Genomic DNA, 25,333 nt, shown 5'->3' with positions numbered 1-25,333 from the left:
GATTGTCCTTAACTGTGAGGACAGGAAGCTTGTTTGTGGCATTGTTATTTTTCCAGACATGACATCATGGAGTGGGGCGGGACCTGGCTATCAATCTCATTCTCTCTTGCTGTACCTGATGTCTCACTGCAAGCTGTCACTAGAGCAGGGCAGGTGTCGCTCTGTGAGGAGAATATTACAAGCACACTAGGGGAAAGGCAGACCTGAAACGAATGCCTTTCTAACCCGCAGAAGGCAAAAAGAAAGAGAATCTAAAATGCCCCTTATGGATAAGCCTGACAAAGGGATGAAAGCCATAAGGCGCTCTAGAAATTACTCTAAAATGCCATGGAATTTCACAGAAAATGAGATTCTTTACAATAGAGATTCTATTGAATTTTTAAACCAACAATGCGGGTTAAAGATGCCACCTTACTCTTAACAAAGCAAATGTGCATGCGCACACACATGATTAGTGTCCAAATTCCCTCTCCCACTGCCCTGCAGTTTGCCTTGTTCATTAACTTGAACCACACTCAAACATAAAATATAGTATCAACTTTTTCTGGAGTTTTGCTTGTTCCTAGACTTCCTGTAGAACCTCCTTTCCCCTTCTCCTAGTTCCCTCAGCCTCAGAGAGAGGCTTGGCCAACCCCCAACTCCACACCCCACCCCTTCCCTTATTTATAGATGTAGGTTGGACCTAATAGGGCTCACCTGGTCTCGTGAGTCAGCAGAAGTAGCTCTGCATCTCTCTGCAGGAGACTGGAACTCTGTCACACTAGCCTGTGGAACTGAATAGAAAAAGTCAGCTCTTCTGTAGAATTCTAAAGGCTGGTTTTAATATGCCATCATTCTGTATTGATTTCCGCAGGACTTTTCCATATGGAGCTGACCTAATGACCTACAAGTCAAACTAGCCCAACTAACGGACCCAGATTCGAGGTTAAAAAGGTATTTTTTTTTATTAATTTTATTCTTCTTCTCCAAGTTTCCTTACCTAGAATTTGTCTGCCGAATGATGTCAAGAATTGCTTTTGTGTATCAGGGGTTTTATACAACATCTGGCCCGCAGTAAGAAATCGTTTTCACTGTGGAAATCCTAAACGCCTTTTGCTTTAAATTCCTTTCTAAGCACGTGGCAATCGACCAAACATCTCCTGGTGATGCCGTAAGAAGGCTGAGCTGCCCAAGCCACGTAGCAGGAATACGAGGCCCAGACAGTAAAATTCTGAGGATGATGCCGTTCTGTGTGGCACAGCTCACGTTGCACCCCAGTCTGGCACGTGACAACGTGGCTGGAATCACTTGCTCCAGCCTTTTCAAGACATAATTAACTCAATCCCTCATGGAGTTCATTTCAGTGAACATCAGCTTATCGTCCGATCTAGACAGATGCCTTCCCGTGATTTCCTGGTATGCTCATCAGTCCTCTCAGATAGCAAATACCTGATGCATTTATCAGTAATGCAGGATTGAGCTCTGCAAAAGCAATAGGAAAGCTACTATATTAAATGGGCATGCTCTGTCAGAGCTGGGCTCCCTAAATTACTACCCAGGCTTCATGGACAGAATGAAGAAGTAAAATGAAGAACTGTTGCTAGTTAGCTCGGCTCACACTGTATAACCCCATTATAATCCCAATCTATCACCAGTGTTGTTGGTTTGTAAAGCAAAATCCAATACACCGCAGCAGAACTGTTCAGAAATATACCTCTATAAAGGTGGGCTCTGAAAACAATCAGGATCTGAAGGTGTAAGGGGCTGCATTCAATTAGTTGTGTGAGAAGGATGATGTGCTTCCCCAGAAAGGAAGTAGTGTGAGCTTAGTGTAGTACTTTTGACTTCTTTTTGATTAATAAAAGAATTAACCATTCTTATTTCAAGCTGGCCACTCTCAAGTCAATGGGCGTTTCGGCGTTGACTTCAGTGGGTCCAGGATTTCCCCCCAAGTGCCAAGCTACCAATGGCAAGACTTACTTGGGGATCAGACATTACTCCAAGGCCTGAACTTGCTTCCACTGAAGTCCATGGTAAAACTCCCCTTGACTTCAGTTGGTCTCAAATCACAGTTGCGGGCCACACTCCCACACCCTTACTCATGTCTGAGTGGCAAATGGTCCCTGTTGACTTTAGTGGGACCACATGTGGGACAATCCCAAGTGAGCAAGGGTATCAAAATACAGCCTCATGTGTGGTTGTCAGCGCCTCGGGTTAGCTTCATCCAGTTGCTGGGATAGTTGTCTTCTCATCAGAGAGTATATGTGTGGTACGTGGTGCGGGGATGGGGGTGAAGATAGATGTGATGTCTATAGCAGATCTTCAGTGTAATCTTGACAAACCTGCTCAGATGTGCCATATTCACTCGACCTGTGCTATGCTGCTTTCAAGGGAGTGAAAGTTTAGAAGAAACAACTCACCCCAAATAACAGGGGTAAGGGGGTGCCCTGGTCTCCCTCATTTTGTGGCGGAATGATCAGCTTTGCCAACTACACACAGGTCTTTGACGCCGGCTGAGAATCTGGCCCACGATCAGCCTAGCTCCATTAGAACCAATGCCAACTTATCCCAGTTGAGAAACCAGCCCGGAACTTTTACTCCGTTTCTTACCCGCATACCAACCCATGCTAGTTATGTCACGAATAAGACAAAAGTGTATGTACAGTAGGCGGTTGTCTGTATAGCCTAGAAAATGATTGATTGTTTCTAAGCAACCTCTTCAACCCCTGTGAGAGGCAGGCTTGCTCCTTCACTCCCTGTGCCAGTGGAGAAGACAACATATTCCATCCATGGGGGATGGAGGGAATAGAAGATTTTAAAGCCCGGCTTGACAAAGCCCTGACTGGGATGATTTAGTTGGGGGTTGGTCCTGCTTTGAGCAGGGAATTGGACTAGATGACCTCCTGAGGTCTCTTCCAACCCTAATCTTCTATGATTCTATAATCAGAGTGCCATACATTGATCTTGACTGAGCCCCATCTCACTGAATGCTGGGGATGATGTTGGTGGGCTCTGAGGGGGCCATGTCCAGCCCCTCCTGGCTGGAGGGTGGCTCTCAGCATGATGAAGTCTGAGGACGGCGTGGGGAAGTGGCTGAAATGGTGGGAGTCGCATCCCAGCGGCGGATCGGCTGGGTGCTTCACAGCATAGGAAGCCAGTTGAATGGTGATTAATTTGTAAAAGGTAATTGAGAAACTTGGACCGTGCCTCACAATCAATCGAAAGGGCTTCCTGGCCTCGCTCGGCGCTGGGCTCATGTGAGAACGGAATGAAGGAAAACAGGGTTCTCAGATGTTTAAGATGTTCTCAGATGTTCTTTAGCCATGTGGCAACATTCTTTGGACTGAGATGGGTGGTGCCGTGTGAACAGAGAGTAACGTAACGTCCTGTAGGGTGTCTTCAGCACATTCCCAACTGTCCATTCTGGATGGACTCTTTTATTTTTCCTTTTACTGCTAAAGTGCTGATTACTCTTTGATGGTGAAATTTGTGCAGTTTATCTGCATGGGGGTGGGGAAATCTCACTTTCGTTGCTTAGATTGGTATTTAACAAACTCAGCACGTACTGAGGAGTGACAAACTTTCAGTGTTTATTTCCTGGAGGCCTTGTCAGTGTTAATTCGATGCTTGTTTGTCTGAAAACTCAATGCTTTCATGAGGTCATTCCCCTCTATTCGGCCTCTGTGAGGCCTCATCTGGAGTACTGTGTCCAGTTTTGGGCCCCACACTACAAGAAGGATGTGGAAAAATTGGAGAGAGTCCAGCAGAGGGCAACAAAAATGATTAGGGGGCTGGAGCACATGACTTATGAGGAGAGGCTGAGGGAACTGGTATTGTTTAGTCTGCAGAAGAGAAGAATGAGGTGGGATTTGATAGCGGCTTTCAACTACCCAAAAGGGGGTTCCAAAGAGGATGGATCTAGACTGTTCTCAGTGGTACCAGATGACAGAACAAGGAGCAATGGTCTCAAGTTGCAGTGGGGGAGGTTTAGGTTGGATATTAGGAAAAACTTTTTCACTAGGAGGGTGGTGAAGCACTGGAATGGGTTACCTAGGGAGGTGGTGGAATCTCCTTTCTTAGAGGTTTTTAAGGCCCGGCTTGACAAAACCCTGGCTGGGATGATTTAGTTGAGGATTGGTCCTGCTTTGAGCAGGGGGTTGGACTAGATGACCTCCTGAGGTCCCTTCCAACCCTGATCTTCTATGATTCTAGGTCTTACCAACTCCACACATTTCTCTTGCAAAGGCTTGTGCAAGCCATAGGGATGGCACCGCTCGTGTGGCTGCACTAAATGCAGGGGAGGGTTTACAGAAGAGCCTAAGGGAGTTGGGAGACCAATCCCACTTAAAGGCAGCACTTCCCCACTAATTGTTTGCTCGTAATGGGACTGCTGCATTAGACACTTTTGAAAGTCCAGCCCCCAGGTGCGGTCCATATGGCCTTTAAAAGTCCTGCTTTCCCCAGACAATAAAGGGCCTGATTTTTTGCCCTTAAAGTCAGTGGGTTTCTTTCTACTGACTTGCTTGGGGATGGGTGTCGCTTTCTCGAGTTTCCATCAACCAGAACTTCCTCTTGAAACAAGTCTCCCCTTTACAGCTCTGCTTCTTTTCCCCCTGCAGAAGCTACCCACTTAGCGCCCCGCCTCTTCCATATAGCTGGAGTTTGTGGCACTTTTAGACCAGTGCTGAGAAATGTAGTCAAGTTGGGAAGGAATCTTGCAACCTGTTGTTTCTCTGGGAACAGAAAGTCACTGACGTGTAGAATCAACAGAGACTTCTTTCTCCTGACTATGTTCTGATCCATGCAAACATTCCTTCTCACAATGAAATCCCTCTCTGCCATTAGGAGAGGAAGGGGGGGCTACTTCATATATTCACCCATCTGGGGGTTTTTTACCCTCCCCTCCTTTCAGTACCGATGTCTGTCTCTTTCTCTCCCTTTCTGTCTGTGTGATTACATGTATTATGGACAAAAAGCCTAAGTTAAAAGAACGTTAAGGCTGCAAAGTCCAGCACTCAGAAGTTAGAAAAGGGCAGAATTCAGGTTGCTGTGCAGGGATATTTGCTGACAACAGAGGGATGATGAGACTCGGGAATCTTGGGCTCCATTCCAGGTTTGTGCAGGGGGTGTGCTCTGGTGGTCACAGACTCTTCTGGCCCTATTTCCCCCAAGCCCTACCCCTTTTGCCCTGTCCCCACTAGCCTATCCCTGTGCCAGTCCAGTCTTCGCCTGTTCTTGGCTCCTTGCCTAGCCAATTGCAACTTAGAATCATAGAATATCAGGGTTGGAAGGGACCTCAGGAGATCATCTAGTCTAACCCCCTACTCAAAGGGGGACCAATCCCCAGACAGATTTTTGCCCCAGATCCCTAAATGGCCCCCTCAAGGATTGAACTCACAACCCTGGGTTTAGCAGGCCAATGCTCAAACCACTTCCCTCACCCCACCTCTCCCAGGTGCCCATCCCAGTCTTCCCTTCCACCCACAGACCCCTTGTACCAATCCACCCCCTTCCAGTTCTTGCCCCTTGTTTTTCCATCAACCAGCTTCCTCCTCCTCCATGCTGCCTGGACCACAGCAGGGGAGCACTGACAGCACAGGAGAGACAATCTACCTGCTCACAATTCCTGAGTCCAGCACAACAGCCACCTGCAACCATTTGGAGGAGCAATTGCAGAGAAAGTTCTGCTCAGCCCTGGGCTGGAGCATGCTCAGTACAGACAAAATCTTCAAGGAATTTAGCTGCCAAACTCCAACAGGTCGCTACTAAGTGTGGGCAAGCTGAATTTTTCAAAGGTTTACAAGTTGGCCAAATTTGGGCAGTTTTTCACAGGGACAGCATAAGGTACAGCCCTGACCTTCCTGCCAAATTTCAAGGCCTTATTTCAAGGCACTTGAGTTTCACCAAAAAAGGTTGTAAGAATGTTTTCAAGATGGGCAAAAACAACATATTTTTCCTTAATCTTGCCCTTGAAAATGATTGATAATTTTTGCTGAAACTTTTCAAAAAACTGCAGCCCGCGGCAGACACCTGGCATGGAAAATGCCAGTCTCAACAGCTAAAATTTGTCTAACTTATAAGCAACTGAAAACAGGGTCTTATAATGGGAAGTGTCAGGCAACCTTAACTGTAGGCATTGTACCAGCTCCACCTGCACACATAGATAAAAGATACTGCTGTAATTCTATACTGATATCTCTAGCTCATATTAGAGAGATAAAATTAGAATCAGAGACGTCTATTTTATACCACTCTGTAAGCTGGTGTCAGTGCTTCTATTCTAAACCTTTATTTTCCAGAGCTTTATATCTGGATCATAAAAATCGAGGAGAGAAACAAAGCACAGAAAAGACGTTAGCAGCTGCCGCTGCTTTTGCTTTGTTGTGCTCGTATAGCTCATAAACAGCTTTGTTTTCCAAAGTGAAAGTATTCAGGCCAGCAGCCGTCGGGTGTTTGCTTTAGAACACAGGAGCTGATGTCGTTCCAACAGTAACAACTCATCAAGATTTTTAGGATGCAAACTCAGTGCGACTGTGCAGCAGTGATATTGACACCACAGCGACGCTGTAGCTTCTACAAGCTTGGGCCCCGATCCTGCAAGCTCAGACGTGCAGGCTGCCCCCTGCAACCATGAAGAGCCAGCGGCGGGTCAAGACCTTGGGAAACCCATCGTGCCATGATAGACTGTAGTGGATCACAAGCTGCCGTTCTGTTCTGGTTAGTGTATTGCACCCATCCCCGTGATGTCCCCGTGAAGTTCCAGAAGGACACTGAGTGACATGAGTAGCAACTACCCTTAGCTTCTTTCTGTCCCTCCCTTCCGCGCTCCCTCCCTCCTTTCTTCCTGGAAAAATGGCATGTGGATTTTTTTAAAAATAATTTTTTAAATGTGTATTTTGGTGTGCTGTGCCCTGTGCTTACATTAGTGAAGGCAGGTGGGGAAAAATGCACGTGGCACTTGGAGTGGAAGGGGGTGAGGTTTGTGGCAGGCCCTGTGGGAGTTTGTTCTACAGTCTGGGAGAAACCCCCCAGAACACTCCTCTCCCCCACAGACAAGTTTTGCCCTTGCAGCGGAAAGCTCCACTGTGCCTGAGGAGTGGAGTTGCTGACCATGGTCTTCATCCTGATGCTTTAGGTGATCTTTACCCCAGGCCTTGGTGGGAAGGACCAAGGAGGAAACCCTGCTCTCATTGAAATCAGCAGCAAAACTCCCACGGACTGCAGCAGGGCCAGGATCTCACACCCGACTTCTTGAGTCTGATGTGATATTCGCTGGGAAGCCAGGGTAGAGAGCAGGTTGGATGTGCTCGCAGCAGCCCGTGTTGCTGAGGAGACGTGCTGCAATGTTCTGTGCTGATTGCAGATGCCTCAGGGCTGACGGTTTCATGTCCAGGCAAATTGCATTGCTGGGGTGGAGAGTACCCCATGCAAATAGGAGCAGTTTAAAAACAAAATAGTATTTCCTTCTCTCTCTCTGCCCCTCCTACGAAGGGCGTAACCTTGTCGTTCCACTGCCCTTCTCTTCCTGGGTCTCCTACAGACTCTGCAGTGAGGCGTCCCACAGCCTAGCCAGAGAACCGATCTTCAACTTTCCAAACTGCGCCCATGAACTGAGCTCCTGGCTGAATGTTCTCTGCAGGCCCAAACGCTTTGTACCATCGTACATTTTACACGGGGCCGAGCGTGGGAGCAAACCCTGCAAGCCCTGAGCGCTCGCCCTGTAGTACATAAGTCATCTGTAAGAAAGCAGAACGGAGCTTCGCAGCTGAACCTTTTCTCTTGGCTCCTCCCACGCCTCGGCCATGTTTAAACCCTAATGAAGAAGCGGTGTGTGGGATCCAGTTCTGCTGGGCTCTGGGAGTCTCTTGCGTCAGGGAGATCTTGGTACAGCTTTTTTATTCCTTTGTTAAGGGGCCTGGTTTATTTCTCCAGCAGCACATCCCTCTGCTAGAAAAGGATCATGCATGACGCTGCGGGGTTGTTCTTACAGTTCATAGAGCTTGGATGTAATCAGCGATCGTGGGTCCCGGTGTGGTTAGATGTTCAGCTGTGTGTGTGTGTTTTCCCTGTGTGCTGCCCCAGCTCTGCGCAGACAGCCGGCACAGCAGACCTGGAGCGAACCGCCCAATGACCATGAGCTCCGTTAAGGTACGAAGGCGCCCAGCCAGGTTTATTGTTAACGAGGCCATAGGCGCCGACTCTGTGGGTGCTCTGGGGCTGGAGCACCCACGGGGAAAAATTAGTGGGTGCTCTGCACCCACCGGCAGCCAAGCTCCCCTGTATGTACTGGAGATCCCACTGTTTGTGCACCCTCTGAGTGTGACCCAACTCCATTGATTTCTACTTAGATTCTTAGCAGTCTGGGGCAGGGACTGTGTGTGGACACATATGTACTGCACCCAGCACCATGGAGCGCCTAGGTGGGACCAATACATCCTGCTGACGATGGTGATTTCACTGGGGTGGTTTGGGCCCCTCACACGTAACCCTAACCCATACCTCTGCCTCTGATTGCTCTTTGCTCCCCTGCCCCACATCTCTGCTCCAGCAACACCCCCTTTAGATGACTGAAACTCTCTGCCGATGACATTGTAAACTCAACTTTAGTTTGCAGGCTCCTTGGGGGCAGGGAGCTCATGTAACTAGCACAAAGTCCTGTGCACTCCTGATACCGCCGCGTATGGGAAAGCAGTAGTGATTCCCTAGATCCTGCTTCCTTGCTGCCTCCCAACTTTGCCTGCCTGACTTCAGGGGCCCTCTGAAGTGAATTTTCCCATTGATTTAAGTGGGAGCATGACTCAGGCGTCTGCTTCGCCCTCCAACCCTGCAACTCACCCACACACGCCGGTCTAACTAGCTAGCCTCGGGGGAGGTGAGTCAACCTCCAACTCCCTCCTGCTCCGCTTTAATTAGACAAGAGTGTGATGAACAGCACTCCAGCTCCCAGAGCAGTTCCAACCTGCAGGCCCTGGGAAGAGTCATAAAGCTCCCTTTACATTTGCATCCTCGCTGGGGCTTCCTGATTCTTCCGTGCTGCTGTCACTTCTTGTGGGAACGATTCCCAGCTGGTCCCTCCTGCTTTTCACCAGCGGGGTGACCCAGCCCTATTCATGGGAGTGTTGCCGTTGACTTCAGCGGCAGCACGCCTGGAGCTTAAGCGAGCTGTTGGGGAGGCGATCCTGGAAGCTTGTGATGCTCTTAGCATTAAACCTTGACCAGAGCTCTTTACAAACCCCAGCTGGGGGAGACCAGTGAAAGCAGGAGGGGAGCTCTCCCTCTCTCGCTCTCTCTTGCAGTCCTCCTCCCCGTGTCTGGCCTTTGCCCTCTCCCCCCTGGCAGCTGGGCAGAGGCGTCTCAGAGAGGCTGATGAGGTGGCTGCAGACAGAGCTCCTGGAGGCATGCTGACAGATGCAGGGGGAAGTCGGCGTGGCAGGGGTCACTTCGTTACATTTTTCCACAGGGCTTACTTGTAATTTCCCTGCATCAGACGTCAGCGCCTGGCCTCATTTACCATCACTTCTCTGCAAGCCTTCGGATCCCTCCCCTTGCCGCGCTGTGCCCGCGTCACACAAACGACATGTCAGCTGAAGGCCTTTCGGGGCGAGGGCCGACCGGCTGGCTGGGGCCTTTTGGTTCCCGCTGCAGATCACCACGCCCAAAATTCTGGCCCCTGCGCACCGCCCAAGCAGCCAGGCGGCATTACTCCGGGGACTGAGGGCTAGAAACCACTGCTCCCAGGCGGCTGCTGATGCAGCCTCTGAGCTGGTAGAGCCTCCAAATGGCTTCTCCTCTTCCTCATCAGAGCAATGTCAGAGGACCAGCCAGATCCCCATTGCACTGGTGTGCAGGGAGCTCTCACTGGGCTCGGCTCCATTGCATGCAGTGGGTACAACCCCCAAATCCTGGTTTCCCCTGCTTTTTGCACAGCGGAACTGCACTGGCACCGTGCGCGTGTGTGGATGGATATAGATAGTAGAGTGTGTGTGTGTGTAGATAGGGTGGGGGGTGTCCGTGCAGGGGATACAAAATCCTCCTCTCCATGTTTTATTTACAGTGTGCATTTCTTGTGCCATATTCGGTTACCGCCCGGCTCTACTCTGACATTGTGCAATGAGACACTTGCATTTACAAGAAGACAGGCTGATTTCACCTTGGATACATCCAGCTGCTATGCTGCTGCATTCTGCCTCCCCGGAACCTGGGGGGCCAAAGAAAACGGAACGCAAGGAACACGTATAGTACAAGCTGAGATCGCTGGGGTTTGCTGACTATCCCAGCAAAGCCTTTTTGAATAGTTCAGTAGAGATGAGGTATTAGGAGGAGGAGTATTGTATTGTTTCCTAAAGCCACACATGCAGATCCAGTTATAGCTTTGGGGCCAAAGGTAGTATGGTTCTTGGGACAGAGACTGGGTTTCTCGCTGCAAGTTTGTACAGCGCCTAGCACAAAGGGGTGTGATCCCTGATTGAGCCCCTACATGCTACAAGTCTTATTATTAGCAAGGGGTATGTGCCTGACAAAGATGTGCATCTGATGGTTTCTCAATTCCTTTTGTGCCTGAATGTGTGAAAGCTCGTCCTCGTATTTTCAAACCGTGTCTCTCCTAGCCAAGCCTGCTCAGGATAATTTGGCTCCATCACCTGTAATTCCGTTTGGCTGACTGGGGCAGTTGGCTGCCCGGCTCTTGCTGGTTTTGAGCCTCCTCCGTTTCTGTCTTGATGCATCAGGATTTTTGATCTCTAATGGCTGTGTGGGAAGGGAGCGAGCACAGGGTAGAAGGTCCCTGCAGCCTGGAGCAGACCCCATTTGCCAAGACAAGCAGTGCAGTCTAGTGGAGCAGGCCTGAGACCAGGAGTGAGGAGACCTGGCTTCTGCCACTGCCCGGCTGGGTGACCGTGGGCATGGCCCTTCTGAATCTCGGGTACTCGTGTGGCCGCCATCGCTGTGGTAGCTGAGCCCCCAGGGGCTGTGCGGTGCACCTCACATGGCTGGGAGTGTGCTTGGGCCTGGGGCCGGAACCCATGGCAGCCCTGCTCCCTGCCGGGGGTGGAGGAAACCTTGAGCCAGCAGGGAGTGGGGGTAAGGAGCAGAGGGAGGGGCTCTGGCACGGCTGGCACCTGGGGCCTGCTCTGGCTCCTGGGCCCTCCTGCTGCTGGGGCAGGGGTGCCTGGTCAGCATGCTCCAGACTGCAATGGGGGCAGGGCTGGCTGTGGGGCACAAAGGGGAAGACCCTAAATCCCTTCCCCCAAGGAAGCTTTGAGCCAGCAGGGAGGGGTAAAGGAGTGGGGTGGGGGTTGGACTAGATGACCTCTTGAGGTCCCTTCCAACCCTGATATTCTATGATTCTATGATATTCTATGGGGTGAGGGCAGAGGCAGGGGTTTCTGGGAGGGGATGTTAGCAGGCTCCTGGGAGGGGCACAGGGGCTCATAGGGAGACAGGCAGGGGGTCTGGGAGGGGTGTAGGAGGATAAAAGCAGGGACCTGGGAGGCAAGGGGGACAGGTGTCAGGCTCAAGGGGACAAAAGCGGGGGCTCTTGCTACCCTGGGTTTTGTGTGGTTTTTAACTCTAAAACTCTTGAAAGTTAGCAGGTGTTCAACCCGCTGCACTGTGTGCCCGTGTGTATCATCTGGACATGCATTCCAAATACTTTATGCTTTTCAGTGCAATATAGTGTAAGAAATGTCAAAAAAACACAACCCAAGAGTAAGCCTGAACACAAAAATATGGTGTTCAATGGAGTTCGTAGACTGCTCAGAACAAAGATTTTGAGGGAACGTGGCGGATCCACTCACAGTCTTGTAATATATTTCTCCCTACAACCCCCGTAGGGCTGTTGTCCACATTGTACAGTGAGGAACTGAGGCACAGAGAAGCTAAGTGACTTGCCCATGGCCACACAGGGAGTCTGTTGCAGATTAGGGAATTGGGTCCACCTCTTCTGGGCCCTAGGTTAGCATCCTATCCATTTAACCACCCTTCTACTTCTCCTTTCTGGGCCTGTCGTTCTCCTCCCCTCCTTTCTGTGTCAGACTGCAAGCTCTTTGGGACAGTGACTCTCTCTTATTATGGGTTTTCACAGAGCCTCACACCATGGGGCCCTGATCTCAGGTGGGCCTTCTGGGTGCTGGTGTAATATATATAATTTACTTGGGATTTATGCAGGGGCTCAGGATTTGACCCACCGTATAGGTCTACATTGTAAACCCAAGTCTGGGGGACTGTGCTTGTCGACTCGGTGGTTCCAACTCTGCTCTTGAGCACCCACACTGCATTGTAAACCTAGGCTTACAATTGCTGCAGCTGGTCTAACAGCCATGCTAACGCGTCCACACTGCACTACACAGACCTTCTGACTCCGGTGTGCAGCTTGAGCTGCGTCCACACTGCAAAATAACATGCTTGGGCCCGAGCCTCATGCTTTGACCCACCTCCCAGCAAGGTCCCTGAGGGCTTGCTGACCCGAATCAGGCAGAAGGGGTGTTGAGTTCAAACCTGAGTCAAAGCCTGGGCTTAGCGTGCAGCATAGACACCCCCTGTAGTGGAGCGGCTGCCCCACTCCCTGAGAGTTTGGGCTACAGCAGGCCAGTAGGCTTGCATAGACAGGGAGCCAATCAGGGAAGGACTTATAGGGAGCCAATCAGGGCCCAGATTGGAGGGAGCCAATCAGGGCCAGGCTCAGCCCTATAAAAGGCTGCTCAGGGAGACAGCAGTCAGTCTGTCCTAGGTCTTTGACAGGGGAAGGTCTGTCTTCAGAGCTGGGAGACTAGCACCTGGGACAGTGCAGTGCTGGGCAGGCATGGGGGAGCACAAGGTAACTCCAGCCCAGTGTCTGCTAGGTTACAGACCCTGAGGGGAAGGGCCTAGCTGGTGCGAGGGGCCAAAGGGGAAACAGCCCAGGGATGTAGACAGACAGATAGAGGGAAAGAAGGAGGGTAGGATGGCTGCCACTAGAGGGTCCCTGGGTTGGGACCCAGAGTAGTGTGTGGGCCTGGGTCCCCACCCTGGCAGTACACCCAGCCATTGGCTGTAGGGAGTGGCCATCATAGACCCACCAGATCCCTGACAAGAAGGGATTAAACTCAGTGTGGTTGGACATAGAAACTGCTGATCATCCATCCCCACACCCCCAGAAGGGGGCAAGGATGGACTAAGGGGCACTGCTGGAGGGCAGTGGCTCAAAGAGGATGCCACACGCTTAGGAGCAATGCTGGTTCGGACACACCAACCGAGGGCGAGATGATGGACGGGACACCAGCAGGAGGGGCGTTCCACTGGACAGAGCTAATTCCCGAGACCTCCAGTAGGAGGCACTGCGGTGGTGAGTCTCAACCCTGTCACACACCCCCAATGACAATTGCACACCAGGCAAAGCTAGCCAAAGGCAGGTTGTCTTAAAGTGTCAACTGTGGCAAGTTTTGACAAGATCAGATCCACAAACTGGTCCTGTTAATAAACAGTCATAACAACTCTCTCCAGCGCATTGTGTAGCACTCAATTAACAGCACTCTAAGCTGTCCATGCTTCTCTTACATCGCAGTGACAGTTCTATGTAAGACCATTTATCTTTTCAAAATGCTTCCCACAGTGGCTCGCTCGGGATCTGGATTTGGATGTGAAATCTAAATTACCTTCAATTTGTCGTTCACTCTCCCCTGAGTGCTGTAGGTTCAGACGAGAGGCTGTCTGACAGCAGGCGTGTGTTTAAAAGCCTACTGCCTGCTTCTCTAGCCCGGTGACAGAGGGCTCACAGCAGCACCCTGATCAGGGATGTGGCTGCAGGCTCAGCGGGAAGCCGTTCACCACTTCTCAGCGGGGGATTAGAGCACCCGGGTGGAAACTGCCAGGCTAAGGTTATAAGTGGGAGGAACAGGAAGGCTTCCCTGCTCTGCAGCGCCTCCTTGTGACAGAGCCACTCCACGTGTGAGGAAAGGGCTGTGTCTAAATGCCGATACACTGCTCCTGGCATAACATAATCCGCAAACCAAGAATGAAAACAGGGCCTGGGAAAGAGGATTTGCCCCCACCCACTGTTTTCTTCCTTCCCACAGAGGGTTTAACTGATTGCCATATTTGGGGTCTGGAAGGAATTTTCCTCCAGAGCAGATTGGCAGAAGCCCTGGAGGTTTTTCGCCTTTCTCTGCAGTGTGGGGCATGGGTCACTTGCTGGAGGATTCTCTGCACCTTGAGGTCTTTAAACCACGATTTGAGGACTTCAGTAGCTCAGGCATAGGTTAGGGGTTTGTTACAGGAGTGGGTGGGTGAGATTCTGTGGCCTGCATTGTGCAGGAGGTCAGACTAGATGATCATAATGGTCCCTTCTGACCTTAAAGTCTATGACTCTGAGTGTTTGCACAAGCAATCTGGTCCCATGCAGGGTACATGGTAAAACTTGGGGGAGAGGGGTACAGCCCCACGAAAAACTCAAAATAAGGTAGGAATTGAATGAGAGAATACTATAAGAAGGATGTGGAAAAATTGGAAAGAGTCCAACGGAGGGCAACAAAAATGATTAGGGGGCTGGAGCACATGACTTATGAGGAGAGGCTGAGGGAACTGGGATTGTTTAGTCTGCAGAAGAGAAGAATAAGGGGGGATTTGATAGCTGCTTTCAACTACCTGAAGGGGGGTTCCAAAGAGGATGGATCTAGACTGTTCTCAGTGGTACCTGATGACAGAACAAGGAGTAATGGTCTCAAATTGCAGTGGGGGAGGTCCAGGTTGGATATTAGGAAACACTATTTCACTAGGAGGGTGGTGAAGCACTGGAATGGGTTACCTAGGGAGGTGGTGGAATCTCCTCCCTTAGAGGTTTTTAAGGCCCGGCTTGACAAAGCCCTGGCTGGGATGATTTAGTTGGGAATTGGTCCTGCTTTGAGCAGGGGGTTGGACTAGATGACCTCCTGAGGTCCCTTCCAACCCTGATATTCTATGATTTTTTTCTGCCAGATTAAAAATCCTGGAGCCCTGGGCTAGCTCTGCTGTCACTAGAAAGCCTGAGCGTATTGCTCTCATGTGCCCTGTACAGTGTGTGTAGCTCTAGGTTAGAGGCAGCTCCGAATTATTTAATGATTTGACGCAAAGCCCATTGACAGCTGGATCCTTAGAGCCGCCTTTTCAACCGGCTTCAAACCAGCCTCTAAATTTGCATATGCAGAATAATTGGCCGGGCCAAACGTTTGCATGTGCAGTTACCCCATTTGCATGCACAAACAGATCTTTGCATATGCAAATCAAGTAGTTGACAATCAGGCTCCTTGATTAGTGCAAACGTTTGGTTGGTCAGTGTAAATGTAGATTTTTCCAATCAGAGGCTGAGGTTATTCCAGGTGATATGTGGCTTTTACTTATTTTGTGCATAAAATAGTGCAAGTGGATTTGTTTAATCCGTGGGGGGAGGGAAGGATTTGAGTTCGACTAGAGTTGCCACTTTCCAGGTTTTCTCTGCTTTGTCCCTCTTTTGAGTGGCTGTCAGGGCACGTCCGTAAGGATGCTCTGTACACGTTACCGGTTGTCCAGTTCTGTGGGTTCAGGATCATGCCTGATGTCCTGGCTTTTTGTATCAGAGTGTAACAGGGCGGCGACTCACCGCTGCGGCGCCTCCTGCTGGTTCCTGGGAATAGCTCTGTTTCTAGCTCTGGAGCGCCCTTTGCAGGCCGGTGTCCCGTTTGCCACTGGACCGGAGTCCCTCTTGGACCCCGGTGTCCCTTTCAGGCTGGGGTGCTGCCCACTGCAGTATCCCACAGATCTGGGTCTCCCCTCCCCAGGGAACCTTCACCCTCTATCCCCACCTTGCCTCAGTCTATGGCCACTGCCAGTCATCACCCAGCCCCCGTTCCCTGGGGCAGACTGCAGTGTAAGTGCCACTCATCATAGGCAAGGGGGGTTTGGACCTGCTGCCTTTGCTTACCCCTGGGCTGCCCTCTGCAACCCCCAGTACCTTTTCCGGCCTTTAGCAAGGCCTGCAGCCTGGGGGGTTTCTAGGTCGGAGCTCCCCGGCTCCTTTAGCCTTCCCCCAGCCCAGCTCCAGTCTCGGTTCCTTTCTTTGGCTTCCAGGCAGCCAGGCCCTTCCCTCTCTACCGCGAGAGACTCTGCTCTGGCTTCTGGCCCCAGCCCTCTTATAAGGGCCACCTGGGCCCTCATTAAGCCAGCCGTGGCCTGTATGGGGCGTGGCCCCCAGCTGAGGCTGCTTCCCCCCAATCAGCCCCACTTTTCCTTCTCTGCCACAGCCCTCTCCCTGGGCTGTTTTAAGCCTTTTAAGGCAGGAGCAGGTGACCAGCCCGCTACACTGAGATGTGGCAACCCTCAGTTACAAACAGCTTTCCAACAAAAGACACAGATGGAGGAGACACTGAACTTGCTGGCCCCTAAACGTTTTGAATTAAAATTAAATCTCCCCCCAGATTAGAAATGAAGCCAGCAAACCGAGAAACTCTGATTACCAGCTATATTATTAAGCAAACCAATCTCTAATAGACCACAGTTGTGCAATCCTTCAAATGCATTGAATTACTCACATAATTTAGACTTATTCGAACAATTCCTGTATGTCTAATATTAAACATCAGAAATTAGGTTCTTAGTAGTTAACTACACATTGCTACACAGAACAGTGAAACCAATATCTGCATAGGCACCGACTCCATGGGTGTTCCTGGGCTCAGGCGCCCGCCGAAAAAAATACAGGGTGCTCACCACCCACAAGCCAGTCATAGGCAGCATGTGACTCTTGCATTTGGGGAGGCTGGGCGGGAGCGCCGGAAGCTCCCTAGAAGTGTGGGGGGCCACCAGTGCCCCCCCTGTGACTCTGCCCCCCCTCCACCCTGTGACCCCGCCCCTGCTCTGGCCCAAGGCCCCGCCTCTTCCTGCCTCTGCTCCGCCTCTTCCCACCCCCCAGGTGCCCTCCACCCACTAAGATACCAATTCTAGACACACATTCAATAACTGGAATATAACAGAAGTGCATAAATATACTGAAAATAGCTCCCCCCCCAAAACTGGCGCAGTTCCTCCTCCCCCGAACACACCTCTTCAAAAGCACCCACCAGGAAAAACCAAAGTCAGCACCAGTGGGTAGTTGCCTTAGAAAAACCTAAGATAGCTGGGAAGGTACAATGGGAAGATACAGGCACACGCAACACAATTCATCTTATGCTACTGAACCTAACAAGTCAAAATGAGTTCCCCTGACTTTAGAGGAGTTTTGCCGCTAGCTCCAGTGGGCCCAGGACTTGATCCTTAGTGTTTAACTTCAATACATTGGGGGGGGGGGGGAGGGAGAATCATCTAACGTTTAATTAAAATTGTCTAATTAGGGTGGAAATTCAGCCAGGGCCAAGGGCTTCTACATGGCCTATGCCCCATTCAGGCCTCACATGTAGGGCCCAGGAGGTGCATGGGAGCTCTGCACCAGAGTGATTCTTTTTTCACTCAAAGCCCCGATCCTACAACTGGATCCATGCAGGCAGCCCTCTGGGCAGGCCTGGTGTCCCAGTGCCTTCAGTGCGTGAGCAGGCCAATGGGCCTGGTCCAAAGACCAGTGAGGCCAGTAGAAAGACTGAAAGGGCTTTGGGAACAGGCCGTGATGCCCCTCCTGCAGCACTCTGGGTCTGCACCGGTGCCTTGCAGAGCTGAATATTACTGTGTGACGACTGCATATGCAAACATGGCCAATGTGTTTCACAGCTGCTGGATTGCCTCTAATTGCACTTCTTGGCTGTTAATTAAATAGAACTGGATTATTAAAATCTATTTCCGAAGGTCTAATATTTATTGAATAGTCTAGAGATGGATCCTTGTACATAGCCGTTCATATCCCAGCTAATCTAGTCTAATAAGCAATCTGCATCTAATTAACATCCAACAGCTGCTTCGTTAAATCTAAATGCGATCCTTAGCAGAGTCCCTGCCTGTAAAGCCAGGGTGAAGTGCCGCACAGGCATTCTCGCTGCCAAGCGTGGCAGTAAATGCCATGAGGAAAACTGCAGCTCTGGCATCTTGCTCCCACGCAGAGCCTAGGACACAGCACTGACAAGCTTAATCTGCTCCAAGGCTACCTACTAGCTGTGGGATTCCTTGCGCTTCGGGCCAAGCGTCCTTCGGCTGGGCTCCGACCTAGCATCTGAAGTCAATAGGATGCTTTCTGCTGACCCCAATGAGCTTGGATTAGGCCTCAGGGGCATGCTGAGAGCAGTTTGCATGAGGCTTTTATGCTGGGGGATACGTCGTAAAGAGCAGGCACATAAGTGCCCAAAGCAGGCCTGCTCAGTGCAGTCATCCTACCCCCCTTTCAGCCAGCGTGAGGGGCACTGCAGGTTTCGAAGCCCATCGCGGACCCCTGCTTCAGAAAGCTGGAAGAAAAGAGAAAATGTTGTGCCTGGAAAGGGAAGAATCCCCCGTGCACTCCTGTGCAAGCTACTTGGGTCTCAGCACGTAGAATTGTAGGACTGGAAGGGACCTTGAGAGGTCATCTGGTCCTGTCCCCTGCACTCATGGCAGGACTTAATATTATCTAGACCATCCCTGACAGGTGTTTGTCCAACCTGCTCTTAAAAATCCCCAATGATGAAGATTCCACCACCTCCCTAGGCAATTTATTCCAGTGCTTAACCACCCTGACAGTTAGGAAGTTTTTCCTAATGTCCAACCTAAACCGCCCTTGCTGCAATTTAAGCCCATTGCTTCTCATCCTATCCTCAGAGGTTAAGGAGAACAATTTTTCTCCCTCCTCCTTGTAGCAACCTTTTGGGGAAGTAAGAGGATGTTGCACACCCAGTATTGCTCTCTTGAGAAGATGGATACCCCCCGACACACACACACACCTTCTCTTCCTACTTGCTAGCCAGAGCGGGGGGGGGGGGAGGGCAGTGTTGTGTTCAACTCCTAGTATAGACCATCATCAACTCATTCCTCCTCCTCCCCCAGAGCAGAAAAGGAATGGGTGAAGGATTGTGCCAGAGAGGGGTTTCTCAGGGTCGCAGCAGCTCTTAATGTCACATCCGGGACGTGGGTGGTCTGGCCTAGCGGGTTCTCGTCTTCCAGATCCTTCCACAGGGCCTGAGGGTGCAGCTGATGCATTGCCCCTTGCTGTGATTTGCCTTGGCCGTCCATCCCTTTCCTCTCCTTCTTGTTGAGTAACATTCTAATTCTGTGCTGTATTTATGTTGTTTTATGGGCGCTCAAAGGGGCAACATAAATTCTCACTTGCTGCTTCCAACCGGCGGAGATTTACTGGCTGTTCCGTTACGCTGCCTGTGCCTGACCCCGTAAGATTGATGTTCTGCACAACGAGGATCCAGAGAAATGTCTCTCTTGATGGGAGTGTGTAAGAATGTAATTGGGCCTCATTAAACCCACCCTCACTTGGGCATCTGTTTGTGTACATGCAGCAGTGCCAGTTTTGAAACGAGCGTTCGCACCCCCCGGGGATAGAGGACAGAGCAGTTTGCCCTTTTTAGATGGAGAATAGGAATTGAAACTGGCTTTTCCCAGCTTTACGTTAGCTTGAAAGTAGCACCAAGAACAGTTTACGCAATCGCTTCTTTGAACCATGCTTCTATACCCTGGGAGAAATTCAGATCTTGGTTACATTAATGTAACGCCACTGAGTTCAGTGGTGTTACTCTGGATTTACAGCCCGTGTCAATGAGGTTAAAGTCTGCGTTCTCCACCTCTCTGTTGTGGGAGACAGGCAGGAAGCTGATGCGTATTTTTATTGTTTCTGGAAGTTGCTGTATATTTTTAGTGTGTCTGGAAGTTCTGTGCAATCCACTGTCCATAACTCCAGTACAATAAACAGTGGTTCCACATGCCGATGATGGCATTTACTGCAGCTCATGGACACTTGCTTGAGGGTAGCAAGAGGATTTGTGTTGAGACTGATCAAGTCTCAGTGAGGATCCTTGTCCATAAGTGATGAGTGGGTGACACTAGTGAAATGCTCCATGCTGTTTCTTTTACCGTCTTTTCTAAGGTAAGAAATACCACAAACGCTACAGTAAAGGCAATACTGTACAGTGAACATCCAGGGCCAAGTCCTCGACTGATGGAAGTGGATGTAGCTCCATCAATAGAGCTACACCAGCGGACGATCTGGTCCCAATTTTTGATGGCATCTGCCGTGAGATGGATTTTTCATGATCACTGACAAGCTAAATGTAGAAAACTCAGAAGAGCCAGGCTTCACTGACTTGCTTTAGTGGTAGTGTTCAAATCAGGCACTATCCTGCCTTCACTTCTTCCTATTGGCAGTGCCCTAAAGCCCCAGTCATGGCTCATGGCCATGGCCCATTGTGCAAGGTGCTGTACAAATACAAAGCAGAGAGACAGTCCCTGCCCAGAAGGTCTAAGCATCGTGTAATGATTGTTTCAAAGAAAGTCTAAGTCTCTTGCAAATAGTCTCAGAATCTGCACATTGACTGAAACAGCCTGGTTTTAGCAGTGTTTGGGGATTGGTTGGCTCCAGAAGGTCCCCTTGTTCATTTATCCAGAGAGCTTGATGACAAAAGTTGTCCTACCCACCTGTGACAACTCTTAGCCAACAAAGTCTCTACTTTAAGAGCCTTGGAAGTCTTACCATCGTAAGAAGAAAGAAGGTATGTAATGTACCTAGCAGCGTCCCCTCTATCAGGTGGTAACCTCATTTGGGAAGGAACTATATAAATATTATTCCTTCTGGAGTATTCCTCGCAAATGAGCATAGGGCCTTAAATATTGGGGCTTCCTTTATCTGTGATCTTCAGGCTTCACTGTACCATGAAGTATGCCTAATACAGACAAGGGCATCAATATGTATGTACTGTACATCAGCTGAGCTACATAGAAACTAATCATAGAATATCAGGATCAGAAGGTCATCTAGTCCAACCCCCTGCTCAAAGCAGGGCCAATCCCCAGACAGATTTTTACCCAATTCCCTAAATGGCCCCCTCAAGGATTGAACTCACAACCCTGTGTTTAGTAGGCCAATGCTCAAACCCCTGAGCTATCCCGCCCCCCTAATTAATAATGCTTCAGGAGCTGATCCAAAGCCCATTGAAGACAACAGGAGTGTTTCCATTGATTTCAGTGACCTATAGACTCTAAGGTCAGGAGGGACTATCCCTGACCTCCTGCACATCGCAGGCTACAGATCTTCACCCACCCACTCCTGTAATAGACCCCTAACCTCTGGTTGAGTTACTGAAGTCCTCAAATCGTGATTTAAAGTCCTCAAGTTACAGAGAATCCACCATTTACACCAGTTTAAACCTGCAAATGACCCGTGCCCCCTGGGCTTTGATCTCACTGTACAGGCCTGAGGTCGCTGTACAGCACTTTTTGGGCAAAATCTGTTGCTGATGAGTGACTCTTCTATTGTGCACGCCCCTTCCGAACTGACAGGAATGAGGCAATGTGTAGGGCCAGGTAGTGTGACGAAAAGGTCCTTGCTAATCACTAACACCCACTTCTGCAGGAACACATTTGTCAGTTGTTGAGCCTGATGGAACATCCAGAAAAGTAGCCTGTGTCGGGCATAGGGGGATAGATGTTGTGTTTCTCCCAGGACACGGAGAAAATTGTGCCTATTGTCGGCAGTAAAGGCTTGATCCTGTCCCATTGGAGACCATGGGAATTTGATCAGGATTTGACCAGCATTGAAGAGGTTAAAATCTGGTGTACATGGGCTGGGGTAAATCAGTGGAACTCCAGTGAATGAGGGTCTGGCTGTGAATACAGTCCCATTGGAACATCATATAAAAAAGAGCGGTGAGCCAGCTGTGCTGTAGTTAAGGTTAGTGATCTCCAAGGACTGCCCAGAATCCTGGCAAAGCCACGTGACATCTTCTGCTTGCCTGGCCTTGTTTAGATTGACAATTTTCAGACTGTTGTATCAATGACCCACTAGTGAACTGGTTGATACCGACACAATGAGTCATTGTTCTGGCGCAATTCCCTGCTCTCCAAACACATTTTTTTTTCACCTACCTTTGGAATGTGGGAGGACTGACCTTGCGAATAAAAACTCAAGCAGGAAAAGCGGGGCCGTCAGTGGCTTTACTACGGAGAGAACAAACAGTGGGGGAGCATTTTTCCATGCACGGGGTGACCAAATAACGATTTTAAAGTGGAAGGCCAGGGGCAGTTTAAGACAGATATCGTAGTTGCTCATGGGTCTGCTAAAGTTGCCCCCCCACACACACACACACAGCTTGTGTTTATACACAGTGGGCTAACCCCCATGTGACTGACAGCAGTGTGTGTACACATTTAATTGCAGACACAAATCCCCAGCTCACTGAGACCTATGAAGATTAAAGGATGCTGGGTGTCCACAATTTGCTATAACACTGAATCAACAAAGGATGTTGACATTCCTGCTATTCCTTACCGTCTTCAGCTGTGTACATAACGGCATTGAGCTGCTCACAAAAGGCATTACATACTTACGGGTGATTAGACTGATAAGCGAAACCAACCCCATCTGAAAGATGCTGGTTTGCAGTGGATTTCTGTTGGCCAAGTACAGTAACGGAGAATTATTAGAGGTGTTAACAAAACAAACGAGCGCTTACTCTTCATTATTCTGAAGCTGTTACAATAAGGACAGCAACTACTCTGCAGAAATAAATAACATTGCAGGATGCAACAAACTGGTTCCCAAACACCAGATCAAATGAATAATCCTTACTCCCGCTGAGCTTTAGAAAACTGGCCTGGACTCCTCCAGAAATCCCAAATTGGACAGATAAATAGAGATGCACATTGTATCTTTTTGGTTCCACTTTATGATTGAATCTGGCCATGGAAATAGAAACACTCTGCACTCTAGAGGGTTGTACTCAGTGCCTCAGGATAAAGAAAGAGGGGAGAAGGGATACAAAGCAGGATGTAGCATTCTTGGCTCTCTAAGCTGAGGGGTGAAAACATTCTACAAAATCAATCTAGGTTTTGGGGTGGGGGTTGAGTCAGTGGATATTAGCTACTAGCTTGAAGAAGTGTGAAGCAGGCACAGCCATGGTGATGGATGCAAGAGGGAACAAATTCACTTATAAGGAGCAAACACTTTGGGATTGAACAGAAAGAAACCGAGAACAGACAGTCTCCTGGTTAATGCACGGAACAGAAGTTAGGGGTCTATTACCCACTCCTGTAAGTGAGGTTCTGTAGTCTGTGATGTGCAGGAGGTCAGACTAGATCAGCAGCTCTCAAACTGTGGGTTGGGACCCCAAAGTGGGTCACAACCTCATTTTAATGGGGTCGCCAGAGCTGGCTTAGACTTGCTGGGGCCTGGGGCCGAAGCCAAATCCCGAGTACTTCAGCCCTGGGCAGCGAGGCTCAGGTTGGGCTTTGGCTTTGGTCCCCCTCCCCACCTGAGGCGGTGTGGTTTGGGCTTTGGCCCTCCCCCATGTGGGGCAGCAGGGCTTGGGCGGGCTCAGGCTTTGGTGTCCCCCCCCTGTAGCATGTAGTAATTTTTATTGTAAGAAGGGGGTCATGGTGCAATGAAGTTTGAGAACCCCTGGACTAGATGATCACGATGGTCCTTTATGACCTTGAAGTCCTCTGAGTTCATATCCTAGTTCTGCCACTCTCTTCCTGTGTGACCTTGGGCAAATCATTTAACCTCTCTGTGCTTAGTTCCCCATCTGTAAAATGGGGATAATGCTTGCTTGCAGGCTTTGGCTGTCTTGTCTATTTAGATTGTAAGATCTCTAGGGCAGGGCCTGCCTCTCACTAAGTGTATGAACAGCAGCTGGCACAATGGGGCCCTGATCAAGATGGAGTTCTCTAGATTCCATTGTAATACAGATGATGATGATAGTGAATAAATAGATCAAGTGCAGGTATTGTCTTTGTGTAGTACAATGCTGCTCTGATTGCATGGAATAAGATTATAGGGCTGGAAGGAACCTCTTGAGGTTACCTAGTTTAGCCCCCTGCACTGAGGCAGGAACAGAAAGGTGTGAAAGAATCCCATGTACCCATGAACTCTAAGCATTATGCTCATGAATAAAATGTGGCCCACTACCTGTCACAGCTGGGTCATGGGCAGCCAAATGCCACAGTCACGAGACAGGAGTCCAGAGTCAGCTAGGTCGGGATACCAGGAGGTCAGAACCACAAGTCAGGACCCAGAGTCAGGTCGGATCAGGATACCAGGGGTCAGAGGCAGGAGACAAAATGGAGGTGGGGAACCACAAGTCAGATGCTTGGACTCACGCCAGGTCAGAATGCTGGGAAATCCAGCCGGGGTAGCAGGAAGCACAAGGCATGCAGTCCAGAGCAGGGCAGAGTCTAGTTGGTCAGATAGCTTCCTGTTCCTGCTGCTGGCTTAAGTAGGGCCAGCAGGCCAATCAGCCGCTCTAGGGACTCTGCCAATCAGACCCGAGGGGCGGAGCCTCACACTGGGGCTGGGCTTTGTGGGTCCCACATCAGCGTTTCCAGCAGGCTGCTAGGTGTAGGGTTGGAGCATGGTTGCTCCCATGAACCTTGGAGGGTCATGACAGAGCTGCTCGTTAATGTGAATTTCCATTGATAAAGCAGCACCATTGCCAAGACAGACCAGGTCACCACAAGGACCGTATGCGCACAAGCTTAAAAGTAGATACAGACTGAGGAGCATTCAATGGAGCTGGCATGATGGAGCGGAGAATGCTGGGTCACAAACAACCAATGTCAGATTCCCAAAGTAGACCAGATTCCAGGCAGGTGGAACTTGCATGGCCCAACACCTCAGAACAACTGACAAAGCTTAGGGACGTTCTGCCTCAGTAAAAGCATCTTCTAAGCTTGGCACTGGCTTAACTCCTCTTGGTGTGTGACGGCTCGAAGCATGGCCTCTGACCTATTGCCCTGGTGTCTCCAACCAGAGAGGAAGTAGAGGCGTCCTCTTCTAGGGCAGCAGAAGCTTTGGAATCAAGACTAGCAGAACCAGTAGACTGTTCACTAAAGTGTTGTTAAACCACTCAGCCCCTGGTAGTGGAGTATGACTTTGTCGTGTCTAACCTATACCATGGCAAAGGGTGTCATTTCTGCACTCATGGATAGTGGGTAAAAGATAATGGTACAGCCACATGTCACTTGCAAGGCTTACTTATCATGGTCAAAAACTTTTTTTTTTCTGATGCATTTCTATGAAAAACATCCTGAAACAATGCCTCGAAGCTAGCACCTAGACACCGGGGCCAGGCATGAACACTCCACCTCCCCAGCTGAATCTAATACATGCTGTTGACCCTTGGGCCAGGCAGTTAGCCAATATCCAGGGCCTTAGTGTATTTCTGTTAGGAGGAGAAACTGATTATTCGAATCAGGTTTTTCTTTGGTATAAGCCTGTTTTCTTTACAAAGAATGCAAAATCCTGCTTCCCTGAACC

At 49.8% G+C, this 25,333-nt stretch overlaps 1 protein-coding gene across 2 annotated transcripts in view; it reads left to right on the top strand.

Annotated features, from left to right (window-relative positions):
• FRMD6 (FERM domain containing 6) overlaps nt 1–25,333 on the top strand; it is a 165,757-nt gene that overhangs the window by 49,022 nt on the left and 91,402 nt on the right. For both annotated transcript variants that reach the window (XM_024105480.3, XM_024105479.3), the window contains one exon: nt 854–933. The gene's annotated coding sequence lies outside the window, so the exon portion shown is untranslated. The remainder of the gene's footprint in view (nt 1–853; nt 934–25,333) is intronic.

This window comes from Chrysemys picta, chromosome 4 (assembly GCF_011386835.1).
Source record: "Chrysemys picta bellii isolate R12L10 chromosome 4, ASM1138683v2, whole genome shotgun sequence".
Lineage (NCBI taxonomy): Eukaryota > Metazoa > Chordata > Testudines > Emydidae > Chrysemys > Chrysemys picta.
This window is presented reverse-complemented; position numbering and strand designations above follow the sequence as displayed.